Raw genomic sequence first — 27,979 nt, 5'->3', positions numbered from 1 at the left:
GTTACTATTGGAATTGTTTTGGGCTGTCATGAACCACACATATAAGATGGCAAACTTAATTGATAAATGTTGTTTGTGTTCTGACTGCTGTACCAACTAGCCATTCCCCCGTGTCTCTCCCTTTCCTCAGGCTCCCCTATTCCTTGAGACATAACAATATTGAAATCAGGCCAATTAATAACCCTACAGTAGCCTGCAAGTGTTCAAGTGAAAGGAAGAGTTGCACATCTCTCACTTTAAATCGAAAGCCAGAAATAATTAAGTTTGGTATGGAAGGCATGTTGAAAGCTGAGATAGGCCAAAAACTAGACCTCTTGTGCCAAACAGTTCACCAAGCTGTGAATACAAAGGAAAAGCTCTTGAAGGAAATTAAAAGTGCTACTCCAGGAAACACACAATTGATAAGAAAGTGAAACAGCCTTATTACTAATATGGAGAAAGTTTGAGTGGTCTGGATAGAAGATCAAACCAGCCACAACATTCTGTTAAGCCAAAGCCTAATCCAGAGCAAGACTCTAACTCTTAAATTCTGTGAAGGCTGAGAAAAGTGAGGAAGCTGCAGATAAAACATTTGAAACTAGCAGAGATTGGTTTGTGAGGCTTAAGGAAAGAAGCTGTCTCCATAACATGAAAGTATAAGGTAAAGCAGCAAGTGCTAACAGAGAAGCTGCAGCAAATTATCCAGAAGACCTAGCTAAGATCACTGATAAAGATGACTACACTAAACCACAGATTTTCAGTGTAGACTAACCTTTAATTGGAAGAAGAGGCCATCTAGGACTTTCATAGCTAGAGAAGAAAAGTCAACGTCTGGCTTCAAAGCTTGAAAGGACAGGCTGACTCTCTTTTTTGGGGCGAATGCAGCTGGTGACTTTAAGTTAAAGCTAATGCTCATTTGCCATTCCAAAACTTCTAGCACCCTTAAGAATTATGCTAAATCTACTCTGCTTGTGCTCTAGAAATGGAACAACAAAGCCTGGATGACAGTGCATCTGTTTACAGCATGGTTTACTGAATATTTTAAGCCCACTCTTGAGACTTATGTTCCGGAAAAGTAGATTCTTTTCAAAATATTACTGTCCATTGACAATGTACCTGGCCACCCAAGTGCTGTGAGGGAGATGTACAAGGAGACTAATATTGTTTTCATGCCTATTAACACAACACCTGTTCTGCAGCCCAATCATCAATGAGTAATTTTGACTTCCAAGTCTCATTATTTAAGGAATTTGGCTGGTCTGAAGGTAGTGAGTTATCTCAATTGATTGTTCACAGTCAGTTATAGATTGAACTTCTTGTTCTACTCTTTTCCACATTCTCACTACTACACTTGATTAGTTTTTTTAAAAAAATATATATTTTGTACAGTTATAGCTGCTATAGAGAGTGATTCTTCTGATGAATTTGGGCAAAGTAAATGGCAAACCTTCTGGAAAGGATTCACCATTCTAGATGCCATTAAGAACATTCATGATTTATGGGAGGATGTCAAAATATCATTAACAGGAGTTTAGAAGAAGTTGATTCTAACCCTTATAGATGACTTTGATGGGTTCAAGACTTCAGTGCAGGAAGTAACTGCAGATGTTGTGGAAATAGCAAGAGAGCTAGACTTAGTGGAGCCTTAAGATGGGACTGAACTGCTGCAATCTCATCATCAAACTTGAATGGATTAAGGGTTGCTTCTTATGGATGAGCAAATAAAGTGGTTTATTGAGATAGATTCTACTCCTGGTGAAGGTGCTGTGAGCATTGTTGAAATAAAAACAATGAATTTAGAATATGACATAAACTTAGTTGATAAAGAAGCAGCAGGGTGTGAGAGGATTGACTCCAATTTTGAAAGAAGTTCTGTGAGTAAAATGCTATCAAACAGCATCACATGCTACAGAGAAATCTTTCACGAAAGAAAGAGTCAGTCGATGCAGCAAACTTCATTGTTGTCTTATTTTAAAACATTGCCACAGCCACCCCAGCCTTCAGCAACCATCACCTTGATGACTCAGCACCCACCAACATGGATGCAAGACCCTCCACCAGCAGAAATATGATGACCCACTAAAGGCTTAGATGATCGTTAGCATATTTTTAACATAAAGTATTTATAAACTAAGGTATGCACATTGTTCTTTTAGACATAATGCTATTTCACACTTAATAAACTACATTATAGTATAAATGTAACTTTTATATGCACTGGGAAACCAAAAAATTTATGTGACTCATTTTATTGCAATATTAGCTTTATTGCAGTAGTCTGGAACCAAACCTGCAATATCTCTGAGGTATGTCTGTACTGAGTAAGTATTTGGTGAATTGTGAATGAATCAGAGTGAAGCCATGCTGTATTCCACATGATGTCAAATACTGATTATCACAGGTATGCCTGCTTCCGTATGTCATTTATCAGATTGCACTGCTCCTTCTGATTTTTAGGACCTGCTGTTACTACTAATTTACTGTAGCCATTTTATCCTTGGCAGTGAACTGTTCCCTACCTCTACAGCTTGGGACCCAGCCCTATATCTGGGCCCATATCCTCTCATTCTCATATTTCTTTTCTTTCCTTTCCTTCTAGTCCTAAAAGTCCTAGTCTTCTCTAATTATATACATTTTGTCTTTAGTGCCAGGAGAGAATTGTAGATAATATTGTAAAATAGATATAAAGTCTAAAGAAAATAGAAGGCTAAGTGATATCATTGCTGATAGAATTTCAAGTATTTATATATCTTTTCTTTATATGTTCAATATCTTTAAAACTTTTTACAATGAAAGCATCCTACTTTTACATTCAGAAAAAAAACTTTAAGTATTGTAAAATACTTAAAGATTTGATCATGGGAGGGGTTGTTTTTGTACTTAAATGTGATATTAAAGAATCTATGATCAGGTATTTTGCATACAGTATATAGGGAAAGTGAAGTTTTAAAAAACCCCAAAGTGAAATACTATACTAAGTGAAAGGCATTGTCTTGCTAATATATATATATTTGACCTAGAGTTAGTTTTTATATCACTCTTTTGAAATATCACACTGAATGAACAAATTTTAAGAAAAGGGTCTATGAGAACTTTGCTTAAAAATTAAAATATAGCACTACCTGTGAAAAAGCAGGAGGAAATGCTCTATGCGGTGATATAGAAAGATCTCTGAATACATTTATTGTTAAGTGAAAATAGTAAGGTAAAAAAAAAGCTTTAAAAAAATGAGGGAGATGGAACATATATTTTTTTCTTGTGTTTGCATAAAAATGGCTGGAAGGATACACAAAAAAATAATAACATTACTTAGCTCTGTAAAGTGGTAGTTCAGAGGGTTATACATGAGGGGGTGGGGTACACAAGGACATGAGTGGTTCTCCATGTACCATCCACACTTTATATTTTTATTTTATTTTTATTTGAAATGCTAGGTTATGTATTACCAAGTAAAAAATAAACTTGAATTTCAAAAATGCTAAAAGAATACCCATATAAATTCAAGGGTCCAAACAAAAATATCCACAAATTCTTCAAATATTTTTCTGATTGTAAAAGTGGACACCTTTATTGTAAAAAGTTTTGAATATATAGAATATTTAAAAAGATATATAAATGTTTAAAATTCTATCGGTAATGATATAGTCAGTTAGCCTTCTATTTTCTTTAAATTTTGTAACCATTTTACAGTTAACATAAATATTCTATCTTTAAGTTTTTACAAAATATTTTGTTCCCATATCATTAAACCTTCTTTATAAATATAAAATTAACAGCTACATGTACCACAGTTTACTTAATGGTTTCCTATTTATTAAGATTTAGATTGTTTCCAGTGTTTTGCTTTGGATAACAATGTGATGAATATGTTTACAGCAAAGTCTTTGGATTTCATGGGCAGAGTTTTTTCTTATGACATTAAAAATAGTATACTGAGTATTTCAAAACCCATAAAAGACAGGAGGTAATCTGAGATGCCATTAAAATGATATTCAAATTTTATGCTAAAGTTGTGGGCATTCTACTTCCTCAAAGGTATTGAAGTTGACAAGCAGCATTTGTCACAGGAGTTAACCTAGTGACAAGACTTGAAGTACTTAGTGATGGGGAAAGCTTGAGTAATGGTATTTGGAACTTCAGGTGGATTTGAGCAAGTTGGGCCTTTGTCTCCTTATTTGTAAAATAGGAAAATTATGCAAGATTCCCTCTAAGGTTAATTATATTTCAACAATTCCATTGTTTTACCATATAATGGGCAAATTCAAAGAAATTCATCTATGAGAACCTAGATTAAAATAGCTTGCAACACTATGCAGCTGTAAGAATAAAGAACAAGGAAACACTTTATGCAGTGATATATAATGATCTCCAGGACATATTTATTAAGTGAAAATAGTAAGACTCACAAAAGTAAATGTGCTTATATTTACATAGAAATACCGAAAGGATATATAAGAAACTAATAAAAATGGTATCAGAATGGGGGGGTAAGGGAGAAGAAAATCTATTTAGACAACAGAAAGAAGATTGGGTAAATATGATTTCCCAAAATGTGATAAAATGTTGAAAAATCAACCCCAGAGAAAATATAAATTGCTAACTCAGACAGTTCTAACCTGAATTTCTTAGTTTTCCCTATTGTGAATGAATGAAACATAAGAGATAGTTTAATATATTAAGGATATATATTGTACCAGTATAATAGAAATTTCAGATCTATAAAATTTTAATAACTTTTACTAGCAAATTAAGATAAAGCTGGAAGATCATATCATCATAAAAATGATCTGTTACTTTTTGCATAGAATTTAGTATTCTGAAGCAATTTTTTTTTCATTTTAAGGTTTTCTCTGATGGAGATATAAACAGAAAAATATTTTTGTGTTCCCCACCTTTCAACCAGGAAAGCTTATAAGTTTTTTCAACTTAAATTTTATTAATTGTTGACAGCAGTCTTCAAAATCTTATCCTCTGGTGATCTTCTATTCACTAAAGGGGACAACTTGATGTTTTCTAGAGAACCACATTCCGGGGATGTATTGATGGATGTTTCCTTTAGGATTGTAATTTGATTATGATGCCATTAGTTCATAATTTGGTTTTCCGGTTGAGATCATGTTAACAGGCTAAAGAATAGAGTGTTATTTAAGTAAGTTGATGAAACACACATAGGAGGCAATAAAGCATCTAATCCTTCTCTACTGGTTAGTGCTTTACTTTTTCTCCCTTTCATGCCTATGTGGTCATGTAAACTCCATAAACTTCATGTATCTAGAATATAGTGATGTGTTAAAAAGGCTAGCTATTATAGGTATATGTGCTAACATTTTTTAAAGATCATCTGAATGCAAGAACATATATGCATAACACTATACTGTACATAATTCATAGTTTTATTGCTGGCCTACAAGTCATTTTAGATTTTTTGCTGTGTCCTAGAGTTGGCAAACCATAGCCTGTGGACCAAATTCATTCAGTTTCCTGTGTTTGTGTTAAGCTAAGAATGGTTTTTACATTTTTAAATGGTTCCCAAAAATCAAGAGGAGAATAATATTTCATGACATGTGAAAATTATATGAAATTCAAATGTCACTGTCCATAAATAAAGTTTTCTTTGGAACACAGCCATCCCCATTCATTTATGTATTGTCTACACTTAAAACAGTAGAACTGAGTGGTTGCTACAGAGACCATATGGCCTACAAAGCCTGAAATATCTGCCCTTTACAGAAAGTTTTTTGGCCCTGGTCCTATGTCATCAAATATCATCACGTGATTCTTGTTGGAGACAGAGGGAATTACAAATGAATATGTAGATACAGATTTAGATATATACATATTTTTACCTTTAGATAATACAACTTTGCACTTACAGATGTTTCTCTGTATAAATATACCCACTGTAAAGAGTTCTTTCTCTTCTCAAATAGTCATTAAACAATTTGAATAGGAATTGTGTTTTAAATATTTATATTCTCCTGCCATGCTCACTTTCTTTCCCACAAAGGAGATGTAATAGCCCACACTTGCTATGCAAGAAATGATTAAAAGCAAACAGATAATAAATTGGGTTCCCCTTTGTCCACTGGTTGCTCTGCTGAGACAAGTAGATCCTTTGAAGGGAAGTGTGGAAACCACACTGGAAAGCTGGCTTGCTTCAGAGGAGGGATGAAATAGAAGGGGATGTGGCCTCCCAGCCCTGCCCTTCCAGGTTATCCAGCTGCTACCTGCTTCCATGGGAGTGGATGTCAACACTCTACTACAACATGGGTCATTTATTTCAAGACACCTATACTTAGTAGGACATGTATACCCTAAATAGCTACTATGTTTTAAGTGAAAAATGTCATCCTCAGTATACTTTCTTGTTTTAAGTTTATTAGGACATTTTAGCTGCCAGTAAATCAATGCTTGATTAAAGGGGCTTAAATAAAATATTCCTAGGTGTATGTGATTCCTGGACTGGGGTTCATGGACTCAGTGAAGTCAACAACGATCCAGGTGTTTTCCCTCTTCCTGCTCCATCAGCCTCAGGCTTTGTCACCTCATGGGTGTAATGTGGTTGCCACAGCTCCAGGCATCGTGTCTTGATATGATTGGGTTCAGAGGCATGAAGCAGGAGTGGCCAGAGCACTGTGAGCATTCTCTTTGTGAGGCTATTTCTTTTAATCATGGAGGGACATCTTTTCTAGAAGCTAGAATTTTCCCTTAGAGGGTCTCATTGTCCAAAATGAGTCACATGGTCACACCTAGCAAAGGGCAATGAGATGGTCTTCTCTGGCTCACCTTCACAGAGGCCCAAACATTCAGAATCAGGGTTCTAGCAGCATGGAGGAAGAAGGGAAGAGGAGTTGAGAAAGCAATCAACACGCTGTTCTTCTTTAATAATTTCATTTTTATTCAGAGATACACTTGGAAAACAACAACAAGGCTATTGATTGCAGAAGAAAAACATCCATCTGAACATCATCCCCATATTCTGGTAGAAATATATTATCCTTATTGCCTTATGACCAAATTGAAAGTATATTCATTAAGATGCCATCAGCAGCAAGTAATAGAAAACACAACAAAAAATAGATTAAAGAGGAGGACAAATTTTTTTATCTCACATAAGAAATCCAGAGGGCCATTTTAGGGTTGGTAAACTTGATTCAAGGTGTCTGGGTTTTTTTTCATCTCACATAAGAAATCCAGAGGGCCACTTTAGGGTTGGTAAACTTGATTCAAGGTGTCTGGGTTTTCACATCGTTTTTGATGTGCCATGTCAGTGTATTGGCTGAACCTCATGGATGCAGCTGGAAACCATCATTCTTAGCAAACTATCGCAAGAACAGAAAACCAAACACTGCATGTTCTCACTCATAGGTGGGAATTGAACAATGAGATCACTTGGACACAGGAAGGAGAACATCACACACAGGGTCCTATTGTAGGGAGGGGGTTGGGGGGAGGGATAGCATTAGGAGATACACCTAATGTAAATGACGAGTTGATAGGTGCAGCACACCAACAGGGCACATGTATACATATGTAACAAACCTGCGTGTTGTACACATGTACCCTAGAACTTAAAGTATAATTAAAAAAAAAAAAAAAGAATAGCTGCAATAGCTCCAGGTAGCATATCCTCACACACACACACACAAAAAGACCAAAGGTGAGGAGAGAGAAGCAGGGTATGTTTTGTTCATGCCTCTTTTTTTGAGAGAGTGGAGAATTTTCTCAGAAACTTCATAGCAGAGTTCCCCAATCTTTCGTTGTCCAGAATTGCACCATGCCCCGTGTGTTTCCTACACCTACCCAGTGAGAGGAATTGACATGGTTAGTTTAGACTTGCAGACATCAGCAAACTGTGTTCTGTAAGCAAATGCAGTCCACCACCTGTTATTTTAAATAAAGTTTTATTAGAACACAGCCATTCCTATTCATCTGCATATAAATTTTTGGCTGCTTTTGCAATAAAATTACTGAGTTGAGTAGTTGCAAGTGAGACAATATGGCACATAAAGCTTAAACTATTTACTGTCTGGCCCTTTACAGAAAAAGTTTGCCAACCTCTGTTTAAGAGTCCCAGTAATTCTCAACTGGAGGACGGATGTGAAATGCCCCTGGGGTGTTTTAATTGTTTATAATGATGAGGTGGAGGTCCTATTGGCATATAATGGGAAGGGACCAGAGATTCTAAACATCCTAACATGAGTAAAACAGTTTTACATTATGAAAAGTTGTCCCTCTCAAAATAGTAGTGGTCCCTCATTGACAAACACTGGATGATATCAATTAGGGTCTATTTCTAGTGTGAGAGAGGGCTGCAGCTCTCCCTACCTCTGTTCCACTGACAGCCCAGCAAATGACCATCTGATACCTCTGCAAAATTGAGACTCTGGGAGGAAAGAAAGAGGGGAAATGACTGCTGGTTAGGCAACGAAGAGCTCTGGCTCTAGAGAGCAGAGAGGATTTGCTGAATTAATACCTAAAAAGGGGTGGTTACATGGATACCTAATAATTATGAACTGACTCATCGGCTGGCGACAGTGGTTGCCCTAATGGGGAACAGCTCAAAATGCTGGAGTTATACGCAAGTGGGAAATGTACTTCTCTGTGTTCCATGTACTGCAGAATTTGAGTTCACAATAACGGAAAAGGTCTTTTCATGCTTTTCTGTAATGAACAAATTATCTTTAACAAGCATGTACTAATCATATGATTGAAAGTAAGTTTATAAAGATAATACACAATTAAGTAATTGAAAATAATTTTCTTAGAGTTTATGAGGAAGCCAATTAAATTGTTAGACAACTTTGTTGTTTGGGTATCATGTTGAAAATAAATTTACAATCTTGCATTTCTTCTTCCTAAGCATTTTCTCACTGATTGAATAAGGTATAATAGTTCATAATAAAAATGTCTCAGCTACAGTTTTTACCATATCTACAGCCATACCACAGTAAATGAAGGCATGAGAAGAGGTATGACATATATACTGAATATTCCCACAAATGGGCAGGTATAGATGCTCACATGTTAAATGAATCAGATGTTTGATGATTGTAGTACCCTGATTTATTTGACCAAAACCCACAGTAAGAAATTTGTCGTCCATTGTTACCTAGTCCACATATATACCATGTGTGTATATGCATGCATACACATGCACAATTAAAACAGAAGTTCTGCAAAATAATATTGAGTTTGATAAAACCTGATTGTTTCATTTTATCCTTTTTTATATTCTGCTTATTATAGCCTATTGAAGTGGCTTCATGAACCACTTCCCCCAGTAATTTGCTGCCCATGTTTGAAAAACACAAGGATTGTGGATGTGTGATTTGTTCCCCTTCTGGGAACTCTTCCCTCTTCCTGGAACATCACATTTTTCCTTTTGGGGTCTTCTCGTTCTCCAGGTCAACCATACCTCATATACCCCTGTGGCTACTGATCATCCAATTTCAGGACCCAGGCTGAGCCAGTGAGAGCTTGACCCCAGAGTTTTATGAACTTGAGTTGACAAAGAAAGGCTTTGTTCCTCTATGGTGACAAGCCTTTAGGAATGTAAGTCCAGAGCTCCCTGTAACCAAAGGTGTCAGTTCCAGGGACCTCTGCCCAAGAGCTAGCATTTACTGAGAGGCTGGGTGAAAGGAGCATTTGCGGCTCTGGATCCAGCCCTGTCAGAAGCCAGTATACCTTGGTGGGTTTACTTGTACAAGTTGTTTTATTTTTTCTGAATTTATTCTAAGATGGTCTCTGTCCTGAAAGGGCTCTAAGTCATATACGTTAACCAGTACACAAATGGTTAGCCCTGGCGATGGCCATATATTGATTCCATGGTAGGATTTGATTGGCAAAGAATCTTCTCTTGCATCTGGAGTGGGCTAAGCTTTTTGAATGACATAGCCATTGCTTACTTTAGTGAGTCAAGAGGTGTGAGTGTATTACAAACTTACAGAAGATAAACTTACTGTGTATGTATATGTGTGTTTGTGTGTATACACATGCTCATGTGTATGTAGAAAGAGAAAGGGGGAATAAAAATCAGGAGAAAGGAGGGGAAAAAGGGAAAGGTAGGGAGAGATTTGTTGACAAAAACTGATGTTATCATTAGCCAAAAATTCCATTTCCTCCCAAATTCTGCCTGTATTCTTTTTAGTGTCTGCAGAGATGTGACTCCTAAGACTTGAGAGTGTATTCCAATTGTAAATAAACAATTTATTGTTTGAATTAGAGGTTATCAGATTGGGCTGCAAGATGAGGATGTAGGTAGAGGTTCCCAGTAGTTGTAAGCATCCTACCAGAAAAGAATCTGTGTCTCTCACTTGCCTAAATGAATACAGTTGACACTGTAGACATATTGGATCTTTGAGTCTCTAAAGTACCTTGTCCAAACTTCTGTCCTTACATCAGTAACACTTGTTATTTTTTAAGACTGTTTTGTGATGCATAATATTCATGTAAAAAATCATAGGTGTAGACTCAATGGATTTCCACAAACTGAATATACTGTGACACAACTACCAAGTTCAAGAACTAGAGTACAACTTGAACTCCAGTGGTCTTTCTTGGAGCTCTTCCTGAAGTTAATCACTATCTTCCTGATTTCTATCCTCTGTCTTTGAACATAATATCAATGGAATCATATAGATGTGTCTGTCTTTTTTTCACTTAAGTCATTTTTATTAGACACATCTTTGTGTGTAGTTGTATTTCATTTATTCTCATTGCTGTACAGTGTTCTATTGTATGAAGATCCCCAATCTACTTATCCATTCTACTGTTTATGTTAAACAGAGTTGCTCTGATCATTCTCATGCCTGTCTTTTGGTGATCGTATGTGTTTCTACTGAGCATATTCCTAGGAGTAGAATTGTTGGCTCTGTAACTGTCTTTGATAGTCACTCCTATTCTTCTCTCCCCTCACTTATTTTTTGTAAATTCACTGTTATTTAACCCCTACATTTGGCAGAGAAACTGTTGCATACGAAGTACATGCTTTCTTGAACAGTCTGAAAAGGTTTTTGTGCTAGATCTATAATATTTAAGCTGGAGCAGGATGAAAGTGCTCAGGCAGGCTATTGGCCAGCCCATTTCATTTAACAAGTTAAGGTAAAGCTGCTGTACCAAAACCACTCCAAAATGTCAAATGTCTGCAATACCAAAATCCCTTATGCCCTGCTCTTGTAAGGTTTCCTCCAAGGAGTGACACAGGGACCTAAATTCATTCTGTCTTGTGTATCCATCATCTTCAGCATGCAGCTTCAAAGACATGCATACAGCAGGCTGAGTTTGAAAGGGAGTGTGGAGTGGATGAGAAGGCTCACATCCCTTAGTGAGAAGCTGTTCTGAGGCTAGATCTGACCACAAGAGGCTAGGAATTGTAATTATGGGTGCCGTGAATAAGAGAAACTGGTCTGGTGACTAGCTGACCAGTCTCTGCCACAGAGATCTCCTTGGAGTTCCAAGAGCTTTATTTTAATGCTCCTTTGAGAACTTGTACCTTCTCAGTGTTGTGAGCTCCCCTGGGAGTGGGTAAAGCCTGGATCTTAAGGACTATTGCTGTTTTACTCTCACAGTTGCTCTAGGCTTCTGCAATATGTCTCCATGTTCTATATTCTTTTACAGAAGTCTGGCAGTAGAATATATCTCTTTCATGTTGGAGAAGATTTGGAAGATAGATATAGTGAGTTCTGATAGAATGTGACATATGCATTCTTAAAATTATGGCATTATGCAAAATCATGCAATGAAAAACACCAGGCTTACAGGGACAATGGGTGAGAGACACAACACTTAAATTACTCAAAAACTTTGTCAGTGACACATGTTTAAAAGATAAGAAGCTAATAAAAGTGACAGCACACTTCTTCACAAATTGAATGGTTAAGAAAGATGTTAAGTACTACAATACCTATGGCGCTTTTCCTTGAAAAGCCCTGAGGTTTGCTTGTGGAGGTGGGTGTGGAAAGAGTTGCAGCTTGTGACTGGGAAGGGCTGGAAAGAGGGTTATCTAAACCTCTGAGGGGAAGTTGTAACACCAGATGGGAATAGGCGTGGCTCCTAACACATGCTGTGAACTGAGGTATCTGTAGATGTTGAAGGGTGTGTGTGTGTATGTGCCTGTATGTGTCTGTGTGCATGTGTTCCTATGCAGTTGTGTTCTGGTGAGTATAGTTTTCTGAGGTCATAGTGCTTCTCCCAGATGAAATTGTTCATAAGCAAACATAAACTTTGCATTGTATTCAAATTGTTCCCTAATGTATTAATTCAATTGAAATAAATTCACATTTATAAAACAAGTGTTATAGCAGAACTATCCATACCTGGATCGTGCAAATGGTTACAGGTAGACACACTATGGCATCTATTTGTTGTAATAAAGTTCTGATTAGTACACACCTGCTTATATGTGGATATGGTTAGCACCATGGTTTTGACCACCATTATTCTCAAACCAGGTAATCTACTTCTAGGTAATTAAGAACTGACTGTAGTTTGGAATCTACTGTTGCTGGAGTAATGTGTTGATTTTGTTCTGTTTCAGGGGAGTTCCTTTGTATTTTCCGTGTAAGGTTTTCTCTTCATTGGTAATCAACACAACTCATAACTAACCCTTAATTCAGTGGTTCCTCTGTGGTTTTTATTCCTTAAATATACAGGAAGATTGCTCTGTTTTTCTAATACTGCCTCAAGATATCATTATCTTTCAGAGGAAGGCAGAAGGGTATCACATTCTTTAGAATATCCCTGTGTCAAAATAAGTCATAATTTCTGGTACAAAATAGATCAGTTTTATATTTCATTATTTGGATTGACTGTGCAATGATGTTCAGGGCTTAGAATATTAGTGTTATTATGAGTACTGGTAATAGCAATGCTCTTTGTATTAGTAATCACCAATGATATTAGAAATGTTAGTATAATAAGGGTATTACTAATATGGTTACTAATATTAATATTAGCATTTTTATTGTTACTTAATTCTACAGTTTTATTGTTACTACCACTACTTCATACTATTTATATTAGTTATTACTTTGCCACTTCCAGAACCTATAATATTACCCCAAGCCACTACCTCCTGCTGCTGCTGCTGCTGCTGCTACTATGATTACTGCTGCTGCTGCTGTTTCCACTACCATGAGCACCTCAACCGTACTGAGGGCTTATTGTGTCCCAAGAACTTTTTTTTTTTTTTGAGACAATGTCTTCCTCTGTTACCAAGGCTGGAGTGCAGTGGCACGATCTTGGCTCACTGCAACCTCCACCTCCCAGGCTCAAGCCATGCTCCTGCCTCAGCCTCCCAAGTACTTGGGACCACAGGTGAGCACCACCACACTGGGCTAACTTTTGTATTTTTAGTAGAGATGGGGTTTCACCATGTTGGCCACGCTAGTCTCCAATGCCTGGCCTTCAGTGATCTGCCTGCCTTGGTCTCCAAACGTGCTGGGATTACAGGCATGAGCCACTGCACCCAGCCTGTCCCAAGAAGTTGATGAGCATTTTATAAACAATAACTCAGGTATTTAATCATCATAACAACCCAGTGAGATAGGTTCTATTGTTATTCCTGTTTTATAGAGGTAGAGGACACTGAGGGTCAGAAAAGATAAGTAACTAACTTATCCAAGGAAGAAGCAGAGTTAGGACTTGACCATTGCTCCGAAGTCCCTACTTGTAACCACTTTCTATACTGTAGAAATTAATGCCACTAGGATATGCTGTCATTATCTGCCTCCTATGATCACTGGGATCTGCATTTTAAAATAATAATGCCATTTCTCTTACGGCAAGAAGAATTTGTTATGTGTTTTATATGTTTCTAGAGCTATATAATTAAATTCAAATAGTCTCATTTCCAGTAATGTTAGTATTAATGAAAGTGGTTTATTTCCTCTCTTGAAACAGAGATTTTTATCACTACTACCAAAGGAAATAAATCAATAGGCATTTCAAAAGTCCCAAGTAGCCCTGTTTTTCTACATTACCATCCTATTACTTATCCCTTTCCTTCATTTTGACCCATACTGCCTTTGTACATTTTGTTTCTGCGTTAAATGAATGTGATCTACTAAAAAATAAAAAAGAAAGGAAAAAACAATGGCTGTCGTGAGGTGTCAGAGAATGTAAAAAAGTCTACATTGTGGAAGTTAATATTAAATTGCAGGTAAAACTAGTTATTTTCCTTCTGGAATAATTGTTGGAGGGTCTGATTAATAATTTTCAGTGGCATGTATAATTAACTCTAGGGTGGGAACAGGTTTCTCATATTTAACAGTGTTTTCCAGTTGGTAACAATGTACCACTCAATTAATTGAGATGGGGTGTGTATTCCACTTTGGACCACACAATAGTAAGCTTAAGAAAGTTAGTGATGGTTTCTAAGAATAAAGTAAAGAGCCTTATAAGAATAGAGGCTTTAACATTACTGCAGCACCTTCTTCTTGGAACAGCTGTGGTTGCATAAGGTGTATTAGTTGGGAGACCAGATTCCCCACTCAGAATGCAACAGTAAATTTGATCCAGATTGTTCTATAAGCAGATGCATGTTTTTATTGGTGATTTGCTTCCTGTTTATCATTTTCAGTGACATTTACAATTAGTGCCCTTGAAACTGAGGACCACAAGTGCCAGGGAGTGTTAGTTTATGTAGCGGTGAGTCACAGTGGTGATAACATATGCTTTCAGATTTACTGCCCACCACAGACACCCTGATGGCAGCATCTGGGGTTTAGTCCCAGGCAACTCAAGGAAGAAAATCTGGGAAGACTCTTCTGTTTCTACCCCTGGAAGGTGGCATGTCCCCTTTCCTGTGGTGAACATGGCATTTTCAGGTCAGGGAGATTCTTCTATGACCCAACATACACTCTGCTTATGTTATAAAATGGCGAAATTTCACATCTTTCTTTTCCCTCTAATTTCAAATCTTATGGGCCATATAACTCATCCAGCTGTTATAGTCTTCACCTTTGTGAATTTCTTCACTACTAAAATGACCAGATTGACTGTATTAAGTAAGAATTTTCCTTCATCTTGTAAATATCTCACTAGTAACATCTCTTGAGTCCTCCTTATGTCACATCATAAAAAGAAAGGAGGAAGGAGGGAAAAGAGGGCACAATTTTTATGTACAGGTGAAAATGAAATAGATGGTTGCCAGAAGATGGTTTCCAAATGATAAATGGAGCCATTCCAATTAGGGACTTGAAACCTCCCCAGTACGTGGGTAGCCTGCAACAGAGATATCCAGGGTCTAATGATATTTGTTGGTGAGATTTTTCCAGGAGGTTGAGCAAGATAAACTATTCCAATTATTTCATCTCCTTTTCTGGAGCTGTGTTTCTCCTCATGTTTCCTATTCTTTGGGCCTGTTTTTAGGGTTTTGTTTGTTTCTTTGTTTGTTTTTTTTTGCTTAAGCCAACTTTTTTCTATTCTTGATAGTCATAATTTTTCACAATTGAATTTTTTTTATTCCAGTGACCCTTTATTGGGAAAAAAAAAAATAGCGTGACTCTTTGGTTTTGATAGCAGTCTTTGTTCTAAGTCCCCTCACCTAGGTGAACTGTAGCCATTAGGGTTTTCATTCAATGCCAGGCAGTGTTTACACTTGCCAACGTGCTATTCCTTTTGCCATTAAGGATAGTACTATCCAACAAATGACTTCATGGGCCTCAGCATGTTCTGATTGTTGGAAAAATACAATCAATATTAACTATACTACTCTTTCCTAAGCAACCACTAAATGTTGATCAAAACATACAAAAGGCACAGGCCTACCTTTGATTACTTTCTAGCGGCTTCACATCAGCAAGAATGAGAGGTAGTCATGTTTCAAGGGAATTAAGATCATAGGAGTAATTATCAGGGGTCCCAACGTTTGGCTGATAAGAACCATTTTTTACCATCTCATGGGATTTGGTCTCACTTGCAGAAGCAGTTTTGTGCATACACTATTGTTTCCCTTTAAGAGAAGTTGATAGGATGGTGGGATTTTAATTCGGGAAAATGAGTATCAAGTGGTAGCCACTTAGATCTGGAAAACCTCTCAAGGGAATCCATTTTCCTCAGGCTTTTAATGACTTCTTTGCAATTCAAGCGTGGAAGTTGTGCCTATGGCCAATGGAATAGTTCTGAAATGCTTGGGAAATAATCCAAGGCACAGGGACAGGGCACTTGTATTTTATGGGAAGGTGATTTAATGGACTTTCGAGCTGCAGCATTTTGTTTCCAACAGCTCTTGGGGTCATGTGTCACGTGTTCGACATGAACAAAAATAACTTTATTTCGTATATATTAAGAAAACCTTTAAAGTAAACAAATTATTTGTCCTCTAGGAATAAACAGATCACATCATCTGGGATGGGTGATAATACTGTTTTTGAGTAAGTCAGTTGTTCTCAATGAAGGAGTAGGGGTTGGGGTAAGGACAATTGTGCCCCCAGGGGCCATTTGAAAGTGTCTGGTGACATCATCTTTGGCTGTCACAACTGGGAGGGGGGGAGCTACTGGTATCTAGTGGCTAGAGGTCAGGGATGCTGTTATGCACTTTACAATGTGCAGGGCAGCCCCCACATGACAAAAAATGATCTGACTCAAAAAGTCAGCACTGCCAATATTGAAAAACCTGGTCTAAAGGTTTAGAGGAGGCAGAGCCCATAGATGAAAGGTGTCTAGGACTCGGAACAACTGTGCAGAATAAAACACACTCTCCTTCCTTTGCCCATAATTTCACTGGACTGGGATAATGAAAAATAAACTTCAACTGAGTTAAGTCACTAATACTTTGGAGTTGTTTTATTATGTCAGATGGCTTATCCTGCTAATAGAGATTCAAAGCCAGATTGGGGGGGGAAAAAAAAAAAAACCTCCAATTTGCAGTGTGATCAGAATGCCATCTGCATGCAACTTAAATGAATGGCACAAACTTTGTTGTGATGCAATCAAACACAAAACAGCAAGAAAATATAATTTGAGAAGGTTTTTAGATGCTCCTGTTTGAAGCAGGGGAAACAGATTTTATTAGATAATAAGTTAGTTCAAGTTTATGAAAATTATTTTTGTACGCTTTTGAGATTTTTAGAGGGTCTTAAAGACACTGACTCTTTTTTTTTTTTTTGGAGACAGAGTCTCACTCTGTCACCTAGGCTGGAGTGCGGTGGCATGATCTCGGCTCACTGCAAGCTCCGCCTCCTGAGTTCACATCATCCTTCTGCCTCAGTCTCCTGAGTAACTGGGACTACAGGCACCTGCCACCATGCCTGGCTAACTTTTTGTATTTTTAGTAGAGATGGGGTTTCACCTTGTTAGCCAGGATGGTCTCCATCTCCTGACCTTGTGATCCGCCTGCCTTGGCCTCCCAAAGTGCTGGGATTACAGACGTGAGCCACTGCGCCTGGCAAGACACTGACTCTTTATTAGGTCTTATTTCATTTCACAGAGTTTCTTTCATCTTCTTCAACAAAGCACATCCCTAATACAACTACTAAATTTAGAATTCATGATGAGGCTTGTATTTTGACTCATATGTAAATGTGTTCTAATGCCATTTATTATTCTCTCCTAATAAATAATAAATAGGCTAGACATACGTATATGTGAGAAGAGGATTGTTCAAGATAGATTTAAGTAAAAAGTGATTAGTGGAATCTAGAAGAAACAGGAAACCATATATATATATATGATCCCCCTAAATAGAAAGGAAAGGGGTAGTGGGAAATAAAGGTGTTTGTTTAGTTTTCTGAACTGGAGGAAAACTAAAGGGGACCCTAGCAAGAAAGATGTTGGCTTAGTTTTCTGGGCTGACCAATAATCAGTGTCATTGGGATATCTACCAAATTGCATTGATTTGAAGAGACCATCAGTTGCAAGACATCTAAATGCAATACACCTTTTTGTGTATACTGCTAATAAATTAAGACATATGTTTTTATCACTTAGATCATAGGTTGACAAATTGGCCCACAGGTCAAATCTGGCCCACTGCTTGTTTTTATAAATAAAGTTTTATTGGAACACAGCCACATCCATCCATTTGTGTATTTCCATGGCTGCTTTTCTACCACAATAGTGAAGCTGAATAGTTGTAAAAGAGATTGTATGGTCTATTAGTTCTAAACTATTAATATGTACCATATGGCTCATTATAGAAAAAGTTTACCAAACTCATAGACTTTTATACTTTTTGAGCTAACTTTTTGACTAAGGCATACATTTTAATCATATAATACTTTTGTGCATACAAAAAGAGTGACATATAAGCAAACAAGTTAGTTAAGCTGTTTGTAAGATTTTAAAACACATGACATTAGAACTTGACCCATATGAATCACTTTTCAGTGGATGCAAACACAAATGGATGGGAGTTGTTGGGTTCTAATAAAAGCTTACTTATAAAAAACAGGCAGTGGGCCAAATTTGTCCTGTAGGCCAATTTGTCAACCTGTGATCTAAGTGATAAACCATTTCAGATTTAAATCTGAAATCAGAACCATAATTTTCCACAAAATATTTTCCTCTGTGCCATAAAAAGTATAGATACAGCATTGCTTGAATGAGTATTCCATTATTTTCTTCAAGCCTCCAAGATTTTCTTCCAAGCTACTGAAGCCCATTCTTCATGCTTTGATTTAGACACTTTCTTATCTTTCCAGAAATTTTCCACAGAGTTTTTTTTTTTTTTTTTCAGTGACAACAAGGTCTCCTATTATTTCTTCAAATGGTCTTGAAATAGTTGGTTGCTTGAAACGGGGAGGAATTATGGTTGTCGATGATAACCTGAGAAATAACCAACCAATTGTGCTACCTCCACGTAGACAGACATTTGAAATTGTCATTTATTATAAGATGAACCTGGAATCTTTAAAATGCAATAGATATGTGCATGTTAGCATCCATGAAATACTGTAGCTTGTTTGTTGCCCTGCAGATGAGGAATAGTTTGGATTCTGGTTAATTGAAGGGAGAGAAGAAAGAAAGACTCCTGTCACATGTTATGTTCCGGCAGGTCTTACTTGTATACTTGAAATTTTATGTTTTCTCTTTGCTTTACTTTATCAAGCTGAATAGATTACTTTTTACCCTGGCTCAAAATAAAACTTCATGGAAACATTATTCATAAGTCTCTAGATTTTAAACTGCTCCATTCTTCTGGGAGCCCCAGTAATTCAGACTGATTGCAGTGCTGCTTGGTGGCGACAGAGGAGCTCCACTCCCGCAGCTCCAGCAGCTTGGCCCTGGGGCCTGAGTAAAGCTCCCACTCCAGCAGCCACGGGATCTAATGTGAACTCTGGAGCTTAACTCATCTCTCTCCTCTTTCCTGTACATAACATAAATGGTCTGTGAACATCTAGAAACCCCTCGTTGGGTTAATATGGTGAGATCATTCTTTGAGTGGCTTTCCATTCACTGGTGTGATTCAAAAGAGGTATGCCTAATGAGCAGGTGTTTCCACTTATTCTCAGATTCCTAGATGATAGCGCACTGCACTTCAGAGAAGTTTCCTGCAGGGAATGGTTGTTAGAAAGCATCTGAGGGTCTGTTAAGTGAAGACGTTCTTTCCTGTCTCAGGGTACTCTGAAACCACTTTTTATTTCCCTGGCAGTTTAGGGTCACAAGATTCCGTAACCTTAAATACAGTTGACGAGAGGCTGCTAATTTCCAGTACTGTCTTTCTGGATGGGACCCTACACAGTGAAAAGGCAAAGGACTCAAGCAAGTGGAGGAGCCTAGCAAGAACAGCCAGCTTTGAAATGCATCAGGCAAGGATCAGGGCTTGATGATAGGGCCTTCTACTGTTTGTGCATCCCTGTTTGGCAGGCAAGTTCTATTTATTTTTATTTTTTGCTGTATGACAGATATGGTTATATAAGCAGCTTTCAAAATGAGGCATAAAACTTTTGATTTTCTCATCCTTTGCTTTTCTGAGATCCTGCAGGCCTTTTTTAAAGAGCTGAAGCTGTTTGATGCAGCAAAAAACAACAGAGAAATCAATCAGTTGCACTTTAGAGTAGAGCTTGGGGTATGTGCTTCTAACTTGTTCAAGTTGGAGAGCTACCTTAAAACTTGGCAAGCTACTGGAGATAAAAGCCAGAATTGTAGTGGTTACAGAGTCAATTTTTCAGAGTCAAAATCAAACAAAGCAAAACCTGTTGTTGACCCAGAAGCCAAAACCTGGTTGAGTGGTTCTTTGATGCAAGCCTATGAGCATGGGACTTCATATCTGGTCACCATGACCTAAAGGAAACCCAGAGATTTCTTGGATTCTTTAACTTATGGAAACAAGGAAAGTCATATCAACGGTTACCAGAGACTTGGGGATGAAAAAAGAGACTGACAATAGCTAAACACAATCTGGCTATCAGGTACAGCCATTCTCAGAGATTAAGAGGCTGGGCCCCAGAGGTCCCTCTCTGCTTGGCTCCTGGTCATACCACAAATCCTGATGCCAGTTACCCTCCTCCCATCAGCCCTTAACACAGACTTACACTGGTTATGCCCTTTAGTGAAGCTCTCTTCCCTTGAATTTCTGCTGGCACAGAGAGCTACCATATCAGGTCACCAATGCCTGATAGTGGTACATTGTTGATGCTTTAGGGTTAGTTATGTCTTAGAAGAGTCTATCAAGCTTGTCCAACCTGCCTTATTTTGCTGTTTTTGTTGTTCTATTTTGTTTTGTTTTAGGATTTTAGCAGCCTGAAGCCATGGTTTTTAAGTTTCTGTCTCTAGTGATAAGAAAAAAAAAAAAAAAAAAAGGATAAGGAAGGGGCTTTACTGGCTCAACCAGTAAAAGAAACTAAGAACTCATGACTGTATTCTCTCCCTTGGACACCCCTGGTTGATTCTGACTTAGCAGGCTCCAGTTTCTTTGTTGAAGTCTTTTCTGCAGCATGAAATGAAGTTCAGATCTCAAGTTCTTACCTAAGTACCTTATCTCTTGCTCTCTTGTTGTAAACTGCTTAAACAAGACCTTTTCCTGCGTTCATATCAGAATCACCTTGGAGGACTTGTTAAAACAATGACTGCTGGCCCACTCCTAGGGTTTCTGATTCAACAGGTCTGGGTTGGGTCCTGAGAATTTGCATTTTTAAGAGGTTCTCATGAAATGCTGCTGCTGCTGTTCCAAGGACCACACTTTGAAAACAAAGAAGAAAGAAAGCAAAACAGCAGGAGGAGTAGAAAGGAGAAAAGTCAGAGATTTGAAGGTGAGAGAGACCCACTACGGCTGGTTTTGAAAGGGGCCATGAGCCAGGAATACAAATGGCCTCCTCTCTAGAAGCTAGATCTAAGCTGTAAACAAAGGACAGACAAATCCATCATAGAAAAGAAACCTTTCTTTAAAGCAAATGATATCTGCAGGGATGTGATTCTGCCTATAACTACTTTCTCATTCGCCAGTATAGCAGTTTTAGCATTTCAAACATCCCCTTTACTAATTATAGTCTCCGCTTTACATTTGCATAACTAAATAGTCCATTCAAGCAGCTTTTGCCAAATAAAGTAATTCTCTGTCCAAAATGTGTATTCAGTTTCTACCCAGAAGAACCCTAAATTGCTGTAGCTCTTGGTTTCAAAGATATAAAATTAATGCTTCAGGCGGAGCCCAAGCTCAAGGTCTCTATGTCTTATTTCTTTGACCAGAGAAGTCTCTGGAAATGGGAAGGTTTTCTATGATGAGGAAGCCTTAAGTGACTTCTGCTTAAACTAGCTATGGTTGTATGAGGCAGGTAATTGGAAGATATTAACAGATCTTGCACCCAGATTGTAGTAGTAAATTAAATCCAGGTTGTTCTCCAGCAGATATATTTGGGGCATGGCATCACAGCCTCCTTGTAACCAGCCTCAGTGGAGTGTGGCACTGAGGTGGAGCCCACAGGTGTGCTTGTACATCTTGCTCCAGGGATCACCAGCTTTTCCCTGTGGCTGTATGTCAGTGAGGCCAAAAAGAAAAATAGCTTTAATGTTCAGATTCAAGGAGAGCCAACTGCAGACAAGGTCATCTGAAGTATGAACAGAGTGTTGAGAAACGAAGGTGTGTAAGAAAATGTCACATTTCTCTCTCTTATTAAACCACATTCAACCTGGCTTTGCTACCACCTATCTGACAGGTAGAATATGCAGGGGAGGGGGCTCCTGCTCCTATATTTAGGATCATTTAGGAATTCTGGGGATTAAATAGGGCAGGAACATTAAAGTGGGGCCTCTGGTCTTGATTTTGTCATGACTGCTGCTGACATGCTCATGGCCCAAGGTGGCTTTGGAAGGTAGGTGGCCTTGCTGATGGCCTGCTCTTCTTCCTGATAAGCTTGGCCTCTCGATGTCCTCTGCAGCACACAAGTCCACAGATCTTGGTAGCCCTTCTCTAAGCTGTCACTAGGATGGCCCCAGAAGATAGCTGCTACCTCTGAGGCTGAGAGCAGCCATCTAGGGCTCCACTGTACATGAAGCCCACCAGCTTACTGTCCCAGGCTGATGACTGTCACTCTTCCTGGGGCTGCATCCTTCCCTTCTCCCTCAACCTTTAGAGACTTCTCCAGTGTTAGACCTTCATAGGCTTAGGCTTTAGAATGGGGGTCAGCCAACATCTTCTGCCAAGGGCCACATAGTACACATTTTCAGCTTTTTGGGCCATATGGTCTCTTTCACAGCTATTCAACTCTGCCCATGTAGTGTGAAAGCAGCCACAATTTGTAAATGAATGAGTATGGGGCTGTGTTCCAGTAAACCTTTTTTTACAGACACTGAAATTTGAATTACTTTCATGTGTCATGAAATATTATTCTTTTTCTTTTTTCAACCAATTAAAAGTGTAAAAATCATCCTTAGCTTGTGAATGGTATGAAAACAGGTGGCAGGCCAGATTTGGCTCATAGACTACAGTTTGCTGACCCCTCCTCTAGAAAACCAAAGCTGCTGCTTCTTAACACTCCTCAGGGGCAGTGGAGGCCTAGATGGCAGGAAAAGACATAAACCATTCCTTAATTGTTTGTTTTGTTTGTCTATTGTTTTTAAACATATTTTCAAATCATTCCTTGCGGTCTGGCCCTGGCTTCCTCTCTACTCCGTCCCCTCCTTCCATTCTGGGACCCTTTGTGCTACTCTAGCAAACCACATCTGGTCAAGAATCTGTGAGTCAGTGATTCTCGAACTTTGATATATATCAGAATCAACTGGAGAGCCAATAATAAACACAGAGACCCCAGATAGGGCCTGAAACTTTATACTTTTACAAGTGATTCTGATGTCCACCAGAATTTGAGACCCATTGATATCAGTATCTTGTTTCATGCCTTCCTACCCTTAAACAAGCTATTCTCTTTGCCTGAAATGGTTTAGCTCCTTCCTTCCTCTGGTTCACTTAACCTGCCTCTTGTCTTTTAAAAATGTAAGTAAACTGATAATACTTTTGGGCAGAGTCACTGATCCCTGTTTTACTTTGAGTTCTTAAAGCAAGCTGCATGTACCTTTATGATGGCAGTTACACGACCTTGCCTTAATTTTGATAGTTGCATGTCTTCCCAACCAGGATTTGAACTTCTAGACTGGACTTTGTCTGCTTTGAACTTTCATTTCTAACATAGTATCTTTAACAGATATATAACATGGACTCAATAAAAGATGGTGGTATGCGTTATAGCTCTGGTAGGATTTGTTTAAAGTTTTCTGATGAAGAAACAAGATGGTGGTAGAAGTGAGTAACAAATACACCCAGAGAATGGAGGGCAAGGAATAAAGAATGGGCAGGAGATAAGAGACATCAATAAATAAAAATGTCTAGTATTTAGGTCTTGGAAGCTAATTTTCTAGTATTGTGAACAGTGATCTCTCTGGACTTATGTTGCCCTCTCTCAATTTCTAGTTCTAAGTGGTCCATTTGTTAGTTGACATTCATTAAACACCCTTAATTGGCGTTTCTCAAAATGTGGTCCCCGGACCTCTTTCACCTGCATCACCTGTTAGAGATACAAGTTCTTGAGCTCCACCCCAGATGCACTGAATCAGAAATTCAATATGTATTTTTGTTGTTGTTGTTGGGATGGAGTTTCGCTCTTTTGCCCAGGCTGGAGTGAAGTGGTGCGATCTCGGCTCACTGCAACCTCCGCCTCCCAGGTTCAAGCTATTCTGCTGCCTTAGCCTCCCGAGTAGCTGGGATTATAGGTGCCTGCCATCACGCCCGGCTAATTTTTGTATTTTTAGTAAAGATGTGGTTTTGCCACGTTGACCAGGCTGGTCTCAAACTCTTGACCTTGAGTGATCCACCCGCCTCGGCCTCCCGAAGTGCTAAGATTACAGGCATGAGCCACTGTGCCCAGCCTCAATATGTGTTTTAACAAGTCCTTCAAGTAATTCTGATGAGCCCTCAAGTTTAAGAACCACTGTGTTTAGACCACTGGTTCTCAAACTTAGCTTCATATTGAAACCATCTGAGGAGTATTTAAAAATACAGATGCCTTTATCCCACCTGGTGATGTGCTGGTAATGGTTAATAGTTGACTGCCTAGAAAATAAAGAACCCTGACTTACAGTATTCATCCATTCGTGTTATGTAAATAATCCATCACCAATTTCAAGCTACTAACATTGATGTCACTGAACAGAGTTGGGAAGACATGTGGACTATCAGCTCTTGTAAACTGGTAGGAGCCAAGCTAGCTTCAGCACATATTAGTTCCATCCCCAGAGATCCAGATTAATTGGTCCAGGTTGCAAACTGGGCATCAGGATTTTTAAAAGAAATCCCTTAGGTGATTCCAATGTGGAGCAAAGGTGAAATAAATTTGTTAGTATTAATAAATATAATTTCTCTCACTCAGCCATAGGCAAAATACTTCATCTTCCTTTTATTTAATCCTCTCTGTACTCTGGCAATCACAGAACATGTTCTGTAGAGAAGTCACTGACCTTCCAATCAAGAAAAAAAAGCCACATAAGAATTTTATGGTGGCTATATTTCCCCAAATTTTATTTTCAAAAAAAGTTTGTGTAAATATAAGACTAAATGTGATGTTAAAATCTGCATAATTAAAATCAAATCTAGTATACATTCAGTAATTAAGTCAAATTTTTAGATCATAAAATGTTTGCAATAATTTTCTCTCACTGTACAAGTTTATTTTAGGACAATGATTAATGTTGTGCATGTTTTAAAATTGGTTTCAAATATTCTAAACGTTTAATTAATGTGTTATCTACACTTGAGCAAAACAACAGTATTTTGTATTCTGAACATGAGAACAAACTACAATTGGGATGTATAGTTTGGCCAAAGGCAAAGATAATATAAAGAAATGTGGCACTTTGAAAAGTCTAGTATTAGGGGAAAAGTTCACCATTAGATGAGTTTCTTTTTCCTGGCCTGCCATAGTCATGTCTGGAAAATATAATTTCTCAGATCCTCGGGGAGAAAAATGGCTTAGTAAGAACAACAAATATAAAATTGATTAAAATAAAAATGAATAATTTATTCTAGTGCGACATTTTGTTTTCTGTGGAATAAAAATAAAAAGCCATTATGAGTGGGTTATTTTTCATATACTTACCTGAAATTATCACTTAATGAAAAGATGCTATTAATTAGTGTTCATTAAATACAAATATATCTGGAAATGTCACCCACTGGATTATGGGTGATAGTGATTATGTGGAACTTAAAGCCAATTATTCATTCTAAAATACTCATTTTGTGTGGGATGAAAGAAAGTGGATGTGCTTTTTATGGAACAAGGTTGATCAAGAGTGGATGATCACTGAAGCAGGGCGGTAGCCACATGGAGATTCATTCACTTATTCTATTTTTATGTATGTTCGAAAATTTCCATTAAAAAGCTTAAAAATATTCATTGCAGTTTTAGTGTTTACAGGTATGGTATGCTAGGCAGAGTGGAAAATATAGAAAAATGTAAGAGATAATTCTGGTTTTCAAGATGCAAGGAAAAAAAGACATTTCTAAATCACTTATCTGTGGTTTTCATATTCAGTTCATATTCAAAAATTTTTCAGATGAATGAAGGTTACTGCTTATATATGTACAAACTTTGAAAAGCAATTTTAGTAGAAGTCTTTCAAAAATGTTATCTCCTGCCCTGTGTTGTTGGTGTAATGAACGTATTTAACCTTTTCCTGATAGTCTAGTTCTTTCTCAACTTAGGCATCAGTCTCATCTGTGCTGCCTATGGTGACAGCCTTCAAAGTTGTTCATCCAATCAACAAATGTTTACTGAACTTATTGAGTGCTGATGATGGACCAGTTACTGGAGGTATAGCAGTGAATAAAAGAGATAAGAATCCTGGCCCTTGTAGCACTTATATTCTACTGGCTGTTGAGATGCTTAGAGTGGCTTAGGTGAGCACTTTGAGTGAAAAGAGACACCAAATAATTCAGGGATCTTTTTGTCCTTGCGACATAGGTGGGAATTGAACAATGAGAACACTTGGACACAGGAAGGGGAACATCACACACCAGGGCCTGTCATGGGGTGGGGGAGAGCGGGGAGGGATAACATTAGGAGATATACCTAATGTAAATGACGAGTTAACGGGTGCAGCACACCAACATGGCACATGAATACATATGTAACAAACCTGCACATTGTGCACATGTACCCCAGTACTTAAAGTATAATAAAAAAATTTAAAAAATAATAGTTAGGGGATCTATACTTTTTCTGTCCCTCCTATCTGTCCTTTGTAGTTAATTTCATTCATCTTCTTTCTGTTTCTGCGCTGTCACTTTTGTTACCTCTTGGCTTGCCTACTGCTGTGGTCTCAGTGTTTGTGTCCTTCACAAATTCATTTGTTGAAACCTAACCTCCAAGGAGATAGTATTAAGAGGTGGGGCCTTTGGGAGGTGATTAGGTCATGAGGGCTCTGGTCTCATGAATGGAATTAATACTTTTATAAAAGAGGCCTAAGGGAGCTTGTTTGCCCCTTCCACCATGTGAGGATACAGCAAGAAGGCACCATCTTTGAAGCAGAGAGCAAGCCCTCACCAGACATCATATTAGCTGGCACCTTGATTCTTGGACTTCCCAGCCTTCATAACCGTGAGCAATACATTTCTGTTGTTTATAAATTACCCAGTTTAAAGTTTTTGTTATAGCAGCCTATATAAACTAAGACACCTACCATGAGTGATTTTTTTAAAAATTAATTGATTTAGGTGTTCTTGTCCAGCATTCAGGTCATTGCTACTCTAGTCTGCATGATATGATCACAAAGTTTGTCATAAATGTGTCTAAAATAAGATACACTAGGCTTTGAGTAAATTCTTGAGTTGCTGATTGGGTGGCTCTTGTTCTGCTTTTTTCTCTCCCTAATTACTTTTGTGTTTTTGTGTTTCTCAATAGCTTAAGGCCCTAGATGAATGATTCATTCATTCAGCATTTAACAAACTGTTATTAAGCCCCTGCTGTGTGCCAAGTACTGTTCTAGGAGTTGTGGATGCAGGGTATAAAACACAAATATGGTGTATGTCTTGAGAGCTAGGAGAAGGCATAAGAGTTTGTAATATTGTGTGTTGGTTGGAGAAGCATTTGAAAGGGCAACTCATGCAGGCTGGGGATGGGGGTGGGGATCAAGGAAAGCCTGTCAAATCCTGAAGGGGATGTGGATGCATCTAATTGTGGAGTAAAGTTTGACATGCTTCTGAGATGTGCCAGTGGAGATAACCTGGAGACAGGTGGATTTTCCATTGTCTACTGTTGTACATCAAACCACCCTAAAACTTAATGGCTTAGAATAATAGCAACTTATTATTTCTTATGATTCAGTGGGTTTTCTAGACTATTTTAATGCTGGTTTTGCTTGAGCTCACTCATCTGTCTGCATTCATCTAGGGCATGGCTGGGTTGGAAGGTCCAAGGAAGTCTCATAGACTTGTTTGGCAATGGCTCTGACTATTGGCTCTTTTCCATATCATCTCTGATCCTCCAGGATGATAGATTTACTTCCTTCCTTACATTGGTGGTCTCTGGACAGCATACCAAGGTAGTGGAGACAGAAGTGGCTTAGT

General features: G+C 38.1%; 1 protein-coding gene across 5 annotated transcripts in view; it reads left to right on the top strand.

The window, feature by feature from the left end:
* Positions 1-27,979, top strand: part of FRMPD4 (FERM and PDZ domain containing 4) — a 996,955-nt gene that overhangs the window by 353,120 nt on the left and 615,856 nt on the right. The window lies entirely within an intron of this gene.

The sequence above is a fragment of the Piliocolobus tephrosceles genome, chromosome Y (genome assembly GCF_002776525.5).
Source record: "Piliocolobus tephrosceles isolate RC106 chromosome Y, ASM277652v3, whole genome shotgun sequence".
NCBI classification, from domain to species: Eukaryota; Metazoa; Chordata; class Mammalia; order Primates; family Cercopithecidae; genus Piliocolobus; species Piliocolobus tephrosceles.
Note: the sequence above shows the minus strand (reverse complement) of the source record. Positions and strands in the feature narration are given on the sequence as shown.